The sequence below is a fragment of the Saimiri boliviensis genome, chromosome 15 (genome assembly GCF_048565385.1).
Source record: "Saimiri boliviensis isolate mSaiBol1 chromosome 15, mSaiBol1.pri, whole genome shotgun sequence".
Classification (NCBI taxonomy): Eukaryota; Metazoa; Chordata; class Mammalia; order Primates; family Cebidae; genus Saimiri; species Saimiri boliviensis.
In genome coordinates this window covers 50,502,943-50,518,134 of record NC_133463.1, presented here as the reverse complement: position 1 = coordinate 50,518,134, position 15,192 = coordinate 50,502,943, and the positions used below count along the sequence as shown (strand labels likewise).

The 15,192-nt window shown below is 40.6% G+C and overlaps 1 long non-coding RNA gene across 1 annotated transcript in view; it reads left to right on the top strand.

Annotated features, from left to right (window-relative positions):
* The window catches only part of LOC141581402 (uncharacterized), a 39,560-nt gene extending 35,646 nt beyond the window's left edge, over positions 1 to 3,914 (top strand). The window contains exon 4 of the long non-coding RNA XR_012513987.1: positions 3,770 to 3,914. This is a non-coding gene — a long non-coding RNA (uncharacterized LOC141581402). The remainder of the gene's footprint in view (positions 1 to 3,769) is intronic.
* The last annotated feature ends 11,278 nt before the right edge of the window (positions 3,915 to 15,192 follow it).

The window sequence follows — 15,192 nt, the reverse complement described above, 5'->3', positions numbered from 1 at the left end:
TAGCCTAGACTCCTTTGAGTGCATTTGAGAAAATGCAGTATTTTGGTGGGCATTTTTATTTTAAAAGATAGGATGAGGTTTGTTTTTTCTTTTAAATTCTTTAATTTATAGATTCTAGATTTTGATTCCAACTTATTCACAGGTTTTCTTGGTCAGCAGTTTTCTGGGTACCTCTTCCTGGATCCCTTTCCTTTGTGCAACTCAGGTCAGAGTGCATGCTAGTCTTAGCTACCCGGCCTTTCATCCCCTGTGAATTCAGGATGACCCTGCTGCTGGGTCCAGGGTGGCTTAACTATTCTTGATCTTTTATATATATATTATTTGTTTAGTCACTTAGTTTAACCCTCTGGTCTGTGGTTCTTAAGAGCTCTATGAGCTCTTGTATTAAAAACAAAACAAAACAGACAACAACAACTTAACACTTTTCTTGATTGCCTGCTCTGAGCCAGGCAATGTGCTTTGTGATATGGAGAATACAACGCAAAGCAAGCGTCTGGCTGGAGTAGTTCAGAGCTTAGCGAGAAAGAGGGACAATATCCACATAATTGCAGTAGAATTTTGCAGAGGTTGCAAATTTGTGCTAGGTAGGGCTTTCTTTCACTTCATACGAACTATAGGAATTCGTTCTTTCATATCTCCAGCAATAAAGATACCAGCATGTGACCACGCTCAGCCAATTTAATGCTCCTTCCAAGGATTTCTGTTTTGTTTTGTTTTGAGACAGAGTTTCACTATGTCACCCAGGCTGGAGTGCAGTGGTGCTGTCTCAGCTAACTGCAACCTCTGCCTCCCAAGTTTGAGCAATTTTCATGCTTTAGCTTCCTGAGTAGCTAAGATTATAGGTACACACCACCATGCCCTGCTAATTTTTAATATTTCTAGTAGAGATGAGGTTTTGCCCTGTTGCCCAGGCTGGTCTCAAACTCCTGAGCTCAGGCAGTCTGCTGGCCTTGGCCTCCCAAAGTGTCGGGATTACAGGCCTGAGCCACCGTGCTTGGCCCTGCCAAGGATTTTGAATCCAGATGGAGAGAAATAAAGATACAGGGACTACTATTGAGAAATGTTTTAAAGATTGTGGCCCCAGCACTCAGCCCAGAAACTACATTTGATTCTAGCACATTTACCAATGTACTCCAGACTTCCAGGCACTCCATATCTTCCAATATATTTATTTTCATCTATAATTATTTAGAGGTATGTCTGTGTGTTGTTTTTCTTGTTTGAAATCAAGAACTTTGATACAGGAATTAATAATGGGGAGTGCAATGCAGACAATAGATCACTAGAGATGGGAAAAACTAAAATTGGGAGGGTGGCGGTCTGTGAAACTTGCATTAGTATTGGTTATGGGATTCTGGCAACCATGACATGAAGTGGTGAACACTAATTCAGTGACCACCCATGGTCACTTGTAATGAAGCACTCATTGAAGGCAAGGTTTCAGGAACCACTTTACTGCTGACACAGAATAGTATGAAGGTATAAGAAATGAAAGAGTAGTGGGTAAGGTGGATTCTTTTAATGGCACTAGAAAATCTAAAGAAAGAAAATGGTAGGTCCAAATATATTAATTTAGCCTTTGGCTGTTTCCCAAGTCTTCGGGGAAGAGGACTTACTTTTGTTCCTGTAACTTCCTTGCTGTGTGAAGCCAGTTCTTCTCGGGTCTTAGCCATCTGCCATCCTCACTTGCTCAGCCTAACTTATCAATAGAATAGCTGCCAGCTTTGAATGGGGCTCAGGACAAGAAGATGCTCTCTGGCCAATATAATCAGAAGCACAGACAACTAACTATAATGGTGAGCAGTGCTCATGGCTCAGCATAGCCAGAGCTGTATCTTAAAGGAAGTCGTGCCATTGATTAGTTCAAAGTTTCTATCACAGTGCCTGGGATCCTACCAACAGCACAACATTTATCTTTTGTGAACCAACTGAGCATTTGCCCAGAACTTCAATACTATTTTTTCATGAGTAAATGTACTCTAAACCTCCCCCAAATCATTTACAAATACAGCTTTGAAACATAGGCTGTTTGTTCCTGACTGTGTGTGGGTGCATGCATACACACACAGAGATGCACACAAATAGTTCCATGTGTAAACTCATTGAGATTTGATTTTTACTTTGTATAAACATCTTTCAACTCGAGTGCATTTTTCTACTTAGCATAGTGTAAGATGCATTGTAAGCCTTTTACCAGTAATTTTTGTAATCGATAATTTGCTGAATCAAGACATAGGCACTAATCTCTGATTCCCTCAGATTCATAATGCAACATATTTTATTTTACTCATTGATTGAATTTCTTCCTTGCTTGATTTGACTCCAAACTTGTCAAGAGTTCATATCAAGTATCCTATGGTGAAGAAAAATGAAAACCTATTTAAATTGTTGCATCTCTCTTAAATCTTTCTTTTGAAGGAATACTTAACTAAAGGCGGTTAGCTGGCCACACTCACCTATAAAATGCCTTCTTTCTTGGGCTTATAGAGTTAAAATTTTATCTTTTAAAGTTTTTTATTTAAGATGAGGTACTGCTCTGTCTCCTAAACCGGAGTACTGTGGCATGATCATAGCTCACTGCAGCCTTGAACTCCTTGGCTAAAGCCATCCTACTACCTCAGCCTCCCGAGTAGCTGGGACTATAGATGTGTGCCACCATGCCTGGCTAATTTTTTCCTGCTTCTCCTCCTCTCCTTGTCCTCCTTGTCCTCCTCGTCCTCCTCCTCGTCATCCTCCTCCTCTGCCTCCGCCTCCGCCTCCGCCTCCTCCTCCTCCTCCTCCGCCTCCGCCTCCGCCTCCGCCTCCGCCTCCGCCTCCGCCTCCTCCTCCTCCGCCTCCGCCTCCACCTCCGCCTCCGCCTCCGCCTCCTCCTCCCCCTCCTCCTCCTTCTTCTCCTTCTTCCTTGATGGGGTTGCCCAGACCAATCAAACTTCTGGCCTCACGAGATTCTCCTACTTTGGCCTTCTAAAATGCTAGCATTACAGGTGTAAGCCACCACAGCCAGCCTGAAACTTTATCTTTTGAAATTAGTATGGTGTATCAGTTTTTAGAGGGCCCATTTCTGCATAACAAGGGAAATTAAATACCTTTTACTGCTACAAAAATAGAATTAGGTACATGCGGTTTAATGAACAGATGTGGTTTTGGATGCTTAATAATACGTTTCATTTGTTAAGGCATATCTTCTGTAGAGGTATAACTGATATGAATTTGTTATCATTGGAAACCTCTACTTTCTGAACAAATTTTAGAAATGAAATAAGCCATTTCATAGTGGAGTTGGGAGCCCTCATGGTAGGGTCTATGTTATAACTGAAAGTTCTTTGAAGAGTTTATTCGAGTAGATATAACCTTTGCTTAAACAGATGATCTATTTGATGTAGATGAGGAGTTGGCGGATTTTTTTCTACAAAGGGCTAGATAGTAAATATTTTAGGCTTTGAAGACACGTATGGTCTCTGTTTCTCTTCCTCCTCCTCTCCATCCTCCTTCTCCTCTCCTTCCCTTTCCTTCTCTCAATTCCCTCTTGTTCACTGGACCGCCCCTCTTCTTCCTCTTCCTCTTTTTCCTCCTTCAGTCCATTAAAAAGGAACAAACCAATTCTTCCTATACAAAAACAATCTGCAGACTGAATCTGGCTTACAGGGCACAGTTTGCTGACCCCTAAAGTAGATTATTATATTAGAATAGGGTGGGCAACAGTAACAACTCTAAAATGCTGAAGTCTCTGTGGCTTAATATGTTTATTATTTATTTTATACCTATACAGGTCAGGTGGCCCTCCTTCATCTTATAGACCTGCTACATCCTCATCCCCCATCCTCAGACTTCCTGCGGAACAGGGCTGGGACCAGGATGAGGTAAGCGAGCTCTTCAGGGCACATAATCCAAGGAGGCCGACTCTCAGGTACATGAGGGCCTGCCTCTGAAGGGGAAGACAGAACTGGGGGATCACAAGGCACTTTTTAAAAAATATTTTTTAGCACAGTCTTAGAATTACAGAAAAGTTGAGGAGATAATACAGAGAATTCCCATAAATCTGTATCCAAGTTCCCCTATTATTAACATCTTACATTGGTTTGGTACATTCATTATTATTAATGTATGAATATTGCTACATTAACATTAGCCAAAGCCTATACTTTATTCAGATTTCCTTAGTTTTTACCAAGTGTGCTTAAAAAAAAAAAATCCCAGGATCACGTCTGGGATACTACAGAACATTTAGTTGTCCTGTTTCCTTAGGCTCCTCCTGGCTGTGACAGTTTCTCAGTTTCCTTGTGTTTGATGACCTTGACAGTTTTGAGGAGTTCTGGTCAGGCATTTTGTAGGATCCTCCTCTATTTGAATTTGGTGTTTTTCTTACAGTTAAACCGTTTTTGTGTGTTTTGAGGAGGAAGACCACAGAGGTGAGGTACCATTTTCCTCACGTGGTATCAAGGGTACACATCATCAACATGAGTTATCGCTGTTAATGTTGACCTTGATCCCTACACTGAAGCAGTATTTGTTACCCTCTTCCCATCTTCCCATACTGGACTTTTTGGAAACAGTAATGAAGTGTAACTTGCAGCTATGTAAATTATTTGGAATTCTTTTGACTGGGAGGCCTGACTCTTTTTTTCCCATTTATTTTCTTATTTTTTGTTTTATTTTAAATTGACAAATAATAATGGTATGAAATGATTAAGTCTGGGTAATTAGCATATCCACCTGAACTGTTTATCATTTCTTTGTTGTGAGAACATTTAAAATTCTCTTTTAATTATTTAGAAATATGCAATAAATTCTTATTAATTATAATCATCTTGCTGTGCAATGGAACAGCAGAACTGATTCCTACTATCTAATTGTACTTTGTCCCCACTGATCAATATTTCCCCTTTCCCTGTACACTCCTGCACTCACCAGACTCTGGTAACCATCATTCTATGCTCTACTTCTATGAGTTTGACTTTTGTAGATTCCATATGTAAGTGAGACTATATACTATTTGTCTCTTTATACTGGGCTTATTTTACTCATTGTAATATCCTCTAGGTTCATTCAGGTTGTCAAAAATGACAAAATTTTCTGTGTATTTTAAGGCTCAATAATATTCATTGTGTGTAGTTATCACATTAAAAATTTCATCTGTTGATAGACACTGAGTTTGTTTCCACTTCCTGGTGCTGGTGAATAATGCTGCAGTGAACGTGGGCATGCAGATATCTCTTTGGCACACTGACTTCGGTTCCTTTGAGTATGTACCCCACAGTGGAATTGCTGAATCATATATATAGTGTTTCTACTTTTATTTTTTTGAGGAACATCCATACTGTTTTCCAAAATTGCTATTCTAGTTTATATTCTCACTGACAGTATATAAGGCACCCCTTTTCTCCACAGCCTCTGCAATGCTTAATCTTTCAATCTTTTGATAATAGCTATTCTCACAGGTGTGAGTTATATCTCACTGCAGTTTTAATTTGCATTTATCTGATGATTAGAAATCTTGATCATTTTTTATATTATGTATGTCTTTTATATCATGTATGTCTTCTTTTGAGAAATGTATATTCAAGTCCTTTGCCCATTTTTAAATAGGGTTATTTATTTTCTTGTTATGAAGGTAGTGTGAATTCCTTGTATATTTTGGACATTAGCCCCTTTATCTGATATATGGTTTGAAAATATTTCATTTATTTATTTATATTAATATGGAACCTTAGATATTTATTTTATACTTTGGATTATAATTCAGTACCTTATTTTGTGGCTTGAGTTGTTTAAAACGTTTTGGCCACTGGGACTCTTTCAGCTAGCTCCCTTGCTTCTTTGATATAAGTAAGCACTTCCTTACTTTTTGGCACAAGAGGATCCTTCAAGTTCATATTTTCTGCTCTGGCTTTAGAATCAGCCATTTCTCCAAAGAGCCCTGGCTCCTTCTGTTGGAGAATGGTATTAGAAACCAAGATTTGGGTGTTAGGTGTGCTCGTTGATACTGGGGTATTATTGCAACTCAGTCTCTTACATTGTCATGCAGCATCTGGAAAACTCCATGATACACTTGTGAAAGCATGAGAATAAAAAGGGCAAATCAGAGTTTAGCATTATTACAAAAATAGTTTTGACCTCCAGGACACCCTTAAGGGTCTTGTACCTCCAGGGGTCCCTGAAGCACAGTTTCAGAACCTGTCCCTTATTGGATTCCAGCTTCATTATGCCACACTGGGAGAGTTATTTAATCTTCTGTGCCTTAACTTCTTCCTCTTTCAAATGGGGAGAAAAACAATGCCTACCTCCTAGGGTTCACGTGAGGATCAAAGGACAATTCATGTGAGGCATTTAGAGCCCAGCCTAGTACAGAGAAAACTCCACAGTCATCAGTGTAATTTTTAAACAAGCACAGAAGTTGATGATGACAATTTCTGATCTGTGATAGGGTATTGTTCACGTATAGGATTTAATTTTATACCACTTCCTTGATCAGGAATGCAATAAAATCTTTTAAAAAATAATGAATCTTTTTAAAACTCCATTACAATTTTTTCATATTGATAATCTCTTTGTGATCAGAACTGGAGAAAACATGTTCTTCCACTCCCCAGGTTGAAACACGCCCGTGTATGACAGCTCTCCAAAGATAGATCTCATTTGCTGTTCTGAATTCCTGAAAGTCCAGGACTTCAACCACTGTAATAATTCCTTTGAGACCACTGACTTTTCAATGTTTCTTTCATTTATAACAATTTTGCGTAGTTGATCTAATTGCTATAAAATAGTATAAATTAAAACCACCAATCAAGAACATTAACATGGAAAGCTGATTATTTTTCATGGTCAAGTTGCAGTGATTTTCTCTTAACTCAGGGTGTATGGCATTCACATTTTGTTTATTGCACCATGTGAGTTAAAATGAAAAAGCTTCACATCACTTAAGTAACAGATGTATGATGCATGCGAAGTTGTGCAGTCTTGTGATAACTATCTTAAATGTAAAAGAACTTCAAACGACAATAATGAGAGGTTAATCCAAGAAGTATTAACAGATTCCTCCTTATCCACCCTGAAAAGGGAAGCATTTATATAACTAATTAGTGTTCCATAGTAAATAATCCACTGACATTTGTAAGAAGCATTCCTATTAGAGTCTGGAGTAAATATTATGTTGCATGTAAAACTATAAATAGGATGAATAGTGGTACCAGGCCCAGTTTTAAAATGCTATGGAAAATAAATGAGTTCTGTCTGGGTAAAATGGGTGTTCTATGTCCTGTATATACCAGTGTCCAGCTGCCCAGCTCAGGTTTCCCTATAGCTGCTGTGGAAACTTGATGATTCATCTCAGTTTCCAGCATGACTCTACAAGGTGGCTAAAAAAGTGAGTGAATGTTTCTCTTGTGGAAACAAAATGTAGAGGACAAGAGAAAACAAAATTTCTAACTGACTTAGAGATGTAGATTTCACCTAGTTTTAAGTAAATGTAGAAAACAGGGTTTTCTACATAATAGAATTTGAAGTTTCTACTTGTAAAAACTTAGACAATTTGAAGAGAGTTTAAATAAGGAAACCCTAAGTTGTCTCAAATAATTTTATAACAAATGCTTTTTGCCTGCAAGATCTGAGTATTTGATGACTTCCTTCAAAACTGCATATCACGTATAGAAAGAGTAAAACCCAGAGTAGAAAAGTAAACAAGGAAATGACATCTCTACATGGAGAAAATTTCGTGAGCTCAAGATTTGGGTGAAGCATAAAACAAGTGCTCAATTTAGAGCCTAGGTAAGAGGGAGTAAAGAGAGGAATAGAAAGGAGAACCAGTCTTGGTGTGGTGGCTCAAGCCTGTAATCCCAGCATTCTGGGATGCTGAGGCGAGGGGATCACCTGAGGTCAGCAGTTTGAGATCAGCCTGATCAACATGGAGAAACACTGTCTCTACTAAAAATGCAAAATTAGCCAGGTGTGGTGGCACATGCCTGTAATTCCAGCTACTTGGGAGACTGAGGCAGGAGAATTGCCTGAACTTGGGAGGCAAAGGTTGCAGTGAGCTGAGATGGCGCCATTGCACTCCAGCCTGGACAACAAGAGCAAAACTCTGTCTCAAAAAAAAAAAAAAAAAAAAAAAAGAAAGAAAGGAGAACCAGTATTTTTAGGGCTCACCCTGTCATAGCCAAAGCAGCAGCTGCCTTCCCGGGATATGAGGAGCCCGGAGATTCTCACTTGCTCCATTCCTGAAATTCCCACCATGAGAGCCACACATTCTGATTAAATCCCTTTCACTGGAATGATCCCATTCCTGTGTGCAACTATGTATTCATCGACTTAGTCCTTTACTCATTGATTAAACATCTGTGAATAATGGATTGGGCTACAAATACAAAGATGAAACAAACATAAGAAAAAGCTAGTTCCTATCTCAATGAATTTATAGTCTGGTAGAGTAGAGAGAGGAAGATAAATGACATTTTAGTGTGACAGGTGCTTTGATGTGCAAGAGTACAAGAGATGCAAACCCAACCCAGGTTGGAGTATTGTTGGAGTAGATCCAGGTAATCTTCCTGGAGGGGTGGAGGACAGGTAAGGATGGGAAGAGAGGAATGGAGTCCAGAGAATGGGTCTCAGGGCTTCTCACAAACAGGGGAGGATGGGGGCAATCATGTCTATCGTCTAGTTCTATGAAAGCAGATTTTACCCAGTGTTTCCACTGCTGAATCTTACCAAGGATAGAGTGTGGTACACCCTGGAAAGCAATATTTATGCATATAGGTGACAAGTATTCACAGATCACCTGTTATGTACTAGGGATACTGCAGTGAACGTGACACCCCCTGATTTCTTCCCTCATGGAGCTGATCCCTCCCCCGCTTTTTTTTTTGAGACAGGGTCTTGATCTATTGCCTAGGCTGGAGTGCAGTAGCATGATCATAGCTTACTGCAGCCCTCCCCCTCCCAAGCTCAAATGATCCTCCCGCCTTAGCCTCCTGAGTAGCTGGGACTATAGGCATGTGTCACCACACCCAGCTACTTTAATTTTTCTTTATTTTTTGTAGGGATGTGGTCTCCCTATGTTGCCCAGGCTGGTCTTGAACTCTTGGGCTCAGGCGATCCTCCCACCTTGGCTTCCCAAAGTGCTGGGATTACAGGCATGAGCCATCACAACTAGCCGAGCTAACACCCTTGTTTAAAGAATGAATGGGTACCTATTGTGTACAATTTATTCAGGTAACGATTACACTAAAAGCCCATATTTCAACTGCTCAATATATCCATGTAACAAAAATGCACTTTATGGCCTCTAAACTTATAAAAATGAAAAAAAATCTTTAATAGGAATGGATGGGCACAGCATGGTGAATGTAGTTAATAATAGAGTATTGCACATTTCAAAAATTGCTACAAGTACATTTCAAATGTTCTTAGCACAAAATATTTTAAGTATTTGAGGTGATGAATATGCTAACTAGCTTGATTTAGTTGTACTCATAAATCATAACATCACTTTGTACTCCATAAAGGTATGCAATTATAGATGGTCAACATTCAATTGAAAAATAAAAATTGAATAAATGGAAATGAACATGCAGAATGAGTTTAATTTCTTTTAGAGCTCCCTTTCTGAAGCTGCATAGGAAATGTAAATTGGACATATGGTAATTAAAAGATAACTGTGGTTACTTCTGGATACCTGGAGATGTTTATATTTTAATATTCTATTTCTATATGCTTTAATTTTACACACTTTGTTGCCTTAGTAATTATAAAAATAAAAAAGATGCAAAAAGAGAAAAGCGAGTATACGCTTGTGTAATAAATGATACTGCATTGATTTTTACACAGATACTACAGAAAGTCCTGTTTCTGTTTCCTGGGAAAATGTGAGTTTTTCATCTACTCCCTGACTTTTCCAATTGCTGGGTCAGAATCCATTTCCCCTCAGTTTTAAGGCTGAGAACATTTTAGGGCTTTCTGCTCCTTTAACACTTTTCTGTTTCTAGAACGATTGACAGACACTATTGCTGAGCTAACTGCATTCTTTTTAAAAAAAATTCCCTCATCAAACACAGGACATCTGTAGTTCTTAGGATAATATTAGACCCATAATGTTAGATACTGTATGTTGCTAATATGATATCTTCTGTGTGAAGTATGCATCTGTTCATCCATCCATCCACTCATTCGTTTATATTATGTGCTCTAGGGTGTCTGAATAGTTTAATAAGAGATATCAACAAGTAATCAGGTCAGAGCAATTAGATGTCATGGTGCTCTGGGAGCATACCATAAAAGCTATTTGGCTAAGATGGAATTAATTCAAACTTAGCAGAATGAGGAAAATGAAATTTTAAAATATTTATCATGCATAATGGTTATATTTTAAAATTTCTATTTAAAACTAAAATTATTTGAAGATTTTTGACAAGGCAAGATAGCCGATGGCCTAAATTATTAAATAGCCCTGCTACAGATCATGTTACCTACATGGACCTATGCTTTGAGGACATGCTCCAGAATTGCACATTAGATAAAGTAAAATAGTACCCTAGGTGGTAGATAAACAAGTAAAGCAACAGTTTTGAAATAGTTCCTTCTGATTTGGGTGGAACTCTTAGACTGGGGTGAAAAAAATCAGATGCTCAATGTAAGACATAATTAGGGAGGGAAGTGGTGCATGGCAGCATCTGCTAATCACAGAGTCACACCAGTTACAAGGGCTTCTGCTGCTCCTTGTGCATGGTAGTTTTTCATTGTGTGCCAAAGTCCTTCCCCATGAGCCAGTTGCCATGAAAATCCTCCAAAGGGAGGAGTTTTCTGTTCAGCTGTGCCTCTATTACCCCTAAAAAAATGGAAAGGAGGCTACATCCACTGTTAATGACATCAATTGATATTCCCATACTACCAATAGGCTTAGAAGAAAGAATATCAAGCTAACAGTAAAGTCATAGTCCTTGCTGCATAAGTGGCTCCAAACTTTTTTCTAGGTTAGCCCACCATGGTGATGTGCACCCATAGTCCCAGTTACTCAGGAGGCTGAGGTGGGAGGATCACCTGAGCCCAGGAGGTCAAGACTGCAGTAAGCAGTGATTGAGCCACTGTACTCCAGCCTGGGCAGCAGAGCAAGACCTTGTCGCAAAACAAAAACAAAAACCAAACAAAACCCAAAACTTTTTTCTAGGGCTAATATGCCCTTGAGGCTGAGGCTACCCACCTCTGTTGTTCTCACATGAATCTTCCTGGGATGTGAAGGCTGAATGTGGTCAGCTGCAGAGGCCCAGGACAGGGTGCCCTTGGGAATCCCTGTACCATGGAGTCCGTGTCTATAATTAACTCTTCGCATTAGGAGCAGACAGGACTGGGCAGGGCTGATACTCATATACTCAGTAAACCTCTGAGCAGAGGACCAGCCTTTAGTTCTCTGAGGCCACATTGACACATAGCATCTCTCTGAGGTTGTTCAAGGTTCTGGCTATTGAGGAGTTCCATCTTTTCTGGTTCCTCTTGTCTAATTAAGCACATTTGCTTGGAGGCGGGTGGTCTCGGTGGTGGGGTTGGGCAGATACAGACTTGCAAGTAGGAGTATTTAAGGTTATTCTCCACCTGGTGGTTATGATGAATGTCAAACCCAACCAAGGCCAGGGGCATGATGACTGACTAAAACAGTGGCTGGGGAGACCACTTAGTGTCCTGCTGTGGGTTTGACCCTGGCCTACCAGCTGTTCTGTTAACCACTGCTAGGCTGCCATTCCAGGCCCTGTGTGGACTGCTCCAGCCAGAAGGGAGGTGAGGATGGGAACATTTGCTGGAGATCCCTGACCCAGTCATCTCTCTCTTTGGGATAAATAATGGAGGATTACACCTCTTGCCTCCGAAGGATTCTTGAGAACAAAACCCAGATTTCTTGTCTACACACTGTATTTCCTGCTGATTTCTCTGAGGTCCAACACACTGTATTCCCTGCTGATCCCTCTTCTCTTTGCTGAATTCATGCTAGCTCTGCTGCTCCCTGGACTGTTGGTAGAACACACAGGTGGAATCCTGCTGCTGGGCATTTGTGCCTGCTTTTCCCTCTGCCTGGGGTTGTTTTCATGCCTTCACCATTCAAGTGCTTCTTGCAAGTATCTGCTCAACTGTTATTTTATCAGAGACCACTCTATTTAAAATACTACCTTCCTGCCTCCCCTTCCTCCCTGCTCAGTCTCTGTCCCCTTCCTGGCTTTGTTTCTTTTCTTAGCACTTCCCACCACTTGACTTACTTTGTGCGTTTGATGTGACATGCTGAATGTATGTCTCCCATCACCCAAATGCAAGCTCCTTGAGAGCAGCAACGTGGTATCCCTAATGCCTAGAACAGTACGTGGCACCTGATGAGTACCACCAAAGGTATTTTGGAATGTTCATTGAATGGGTAAGGGCAGTTTTCCCAAAAAAGTCCTCTTCCTCTAACCTTCACTGTCTCTGCTTGTTTACCTTTTATTCATTTTGTGATTCATGGCAATGAAGCTTCACCCTTGGCAGGACCATGACCTTTTATGGTTCTTTTTAGTTCCTATTCGACTTGACCTTTCTGAAGCAATTTTTGCTATGGAAAGAATACTATGGACTTTGGAGCCAGAGAGGTCTGGCTTTGAATCCTGTTTCACCCCTTAGTAGCTACGTGATTCTGGGCATGTTATTTCACTTTTCTGGGCTACCATTTCCATATTAGTTAAATCAGGATACTAATGTCTCATTCGTGAGATTTTCTCCGGAACACAAAGTGAAAGACATATGTAAAACTCCTGGTACAGGACTGAATACATAATCAAAGCTCAATAAATGTTAGTTCTGTTGCTTTCTTCCCTTTTATACTCCACTTTTTTGTGACTCCACTTTCTTCTCTATTATGTTTCTTCTCTCTTGTCACTTCTTTGTGTCCCTTGCACACTTTTCTTTTTCCTTCTCCCTACCTTCTGAACTATTGTGTTTCCCCAAATCTGTCCTTAGCCTTGCTCTTTTTCTGCTAATGTGTGCTCCCTGGGTTATCTCTTCCACACTTGTCACGCAACTAGCATCTATCACTGATTCCAAAGTCCACAGGCCCATCCCAGGCCTCTCTCCTGGTCTTCTAGCTCATACTTCCCAGGGCTGGCATCTCCATCCACATGTCCAATGGGCTTCTCTACCTCAGTGCATCCTGACTCAACTCATTCACCTCCCCCCAACCTCTCCTCTGGCTTGGAGCATGGGCCCATCTTTCCAGTTGCTGATTGGAAATTTGAGTCAGTTTATACTGTTGTCTCTCCTGTGTCTCATATCACAAAGCCTAGTAATTTCTAATTGCCAAATATACTTTAAACATTTTCACCTTATCTGCTGCTTCCTTAATTCAATCTCTAATCTTTTCTCACCTACTTAACTGCTGTTTTAAACTATTCTCCCCATTTAGTGTGTTCTCTCTTAAATAATCTTCTAAAGTAAACTGGAAATCTGATTATATCACTTCCACTTAAAAACAAGATAATTCAGTGGTTGCCTGTCAACTTCGGTACTGAGTTCAAACTCTAGCATAGCAAACAAGACTTTCCATGAACTGGCGCCATTCCCAGCTACACTTGCAGTTCCCCCAACATGTGGAGCTATTACAAGCCCCCCTGCCTTTGCCCAAGCTGTTCCTATTGTCTGGAACACCGTCCTCTTCCCCTTGTCCATTTGGCAATCTCTGCTTAAGCCTTGCAGTACTCAGTTTAAACATCACCTCCTCTTTGAATCTTCGCTGCACTTTCTAAGCTGGGGCAAGTGCCTGCCTGGGAATATATCCCTTGTATTCCTATGATATGACTGACCTCACTCCCTTGTAACCCACTGATTTTCCTGTTTCATGTGCATTCCCACAGGCTGGAATGTCACGGAGCCACTCACCTCTGATTCTCCAGCACTTAACACAGTGTCTGGCCCTCAATAGATAATGGTTGGCTGAGTGAAGGTTGGGGCTAGTGTTTGTTTTAGTACAACAAACTGGTAATGGCCTAGCTCACCCTGTTGGGCTTCGAAGCTGTTGATAAATTCAGCTTTGCCTCCCTCCACCATTGTTCCCCATCGTATATTGCATGCAAATTCATTGGACAGTTGCTTTAGCCTTCAGCTTCTTTTTTTTTTCTTTTTAGAACGAGCTCATTTTTCCTCCTCAGTCAAATCTGAAGGAGTACATTGGGCTAGTTAATCTGTAGGCTCCTTTCCCACTCTGATATACCATGATAAATTTGTGGTACAAATAGAAATAATAGTCCCAAAGACATGTCCCAGCCCTGTCGTCAAACAGCTGTAGGACCTCACTTAGCCTTCTTGAGCTTCGACTTTCTCTTTATAAAATGGAAGGAATATTCTTCTAAATGTTTGTGGGGATTAACTATGAAAGCATCAAATGCAAGGCAATGTTTGCAGGGTATTATACCCCATATTTCTACACTTTATGCATCTTGAAATAAAGAGGGACTAATGCCACATAGCTGCCTGGTCATGCTATTTTGGATCAGGAGAGGCCATATCAAGAACTTTGGGTGAAGTTGTGAGGAAATAGTGCAGTCCTCAAATAACTCAGAGCATTCAGAACATACCAGAAGACTGTCTTAAAGAAGTGGTCTAAGAACCTCTCTTCTAAAACCTAGATGAGCTGAAATGGAATCACCTGGGGTGAAGCTATGAAGACTGAGGAGCTGTCCACCTTGCTGGATCTCTCTGAGCAATTTTGCTGGTCAAGTGAAGGGTGGTGTCCTGGAATGTTCTTCTGATGGCTTCCTCTGAGACCACTGACAGTCATGGATAAAGATGTCACTGCTGTGATTTAGAAATCCAGGAAATCCTTGAAGAATGTTTCAAACACAGAGCCCCAGAAGCTATCTAGTATCATGGCTACAAAAAAGACCTCATCAGGAGACCACAGCCAAGGATGGAGGCTGTCTGTGGATAGACCAGTTGATTTGAGAAGACTTAGTAAGCAAGTGGTATGAGTCAGGTTCACTGTCAAGCGCTAGGAAGGCAAAAATGAATGAGATGGCTTGCGGCTATAGTATAAGTTAGAGAAGGCGTTTGGTATCACCAGGGTCTAGAGGAAAGGATTGCCACAAGAAGATGTGGCCCTTCCTACAGTGACTCAATACCAGAGTGCCGCAGGGACACAGAGACCAAGGGTGTGGGAGGAAGCCCAGCCTGGTCCCCACTTGTACAGTCCTCTCT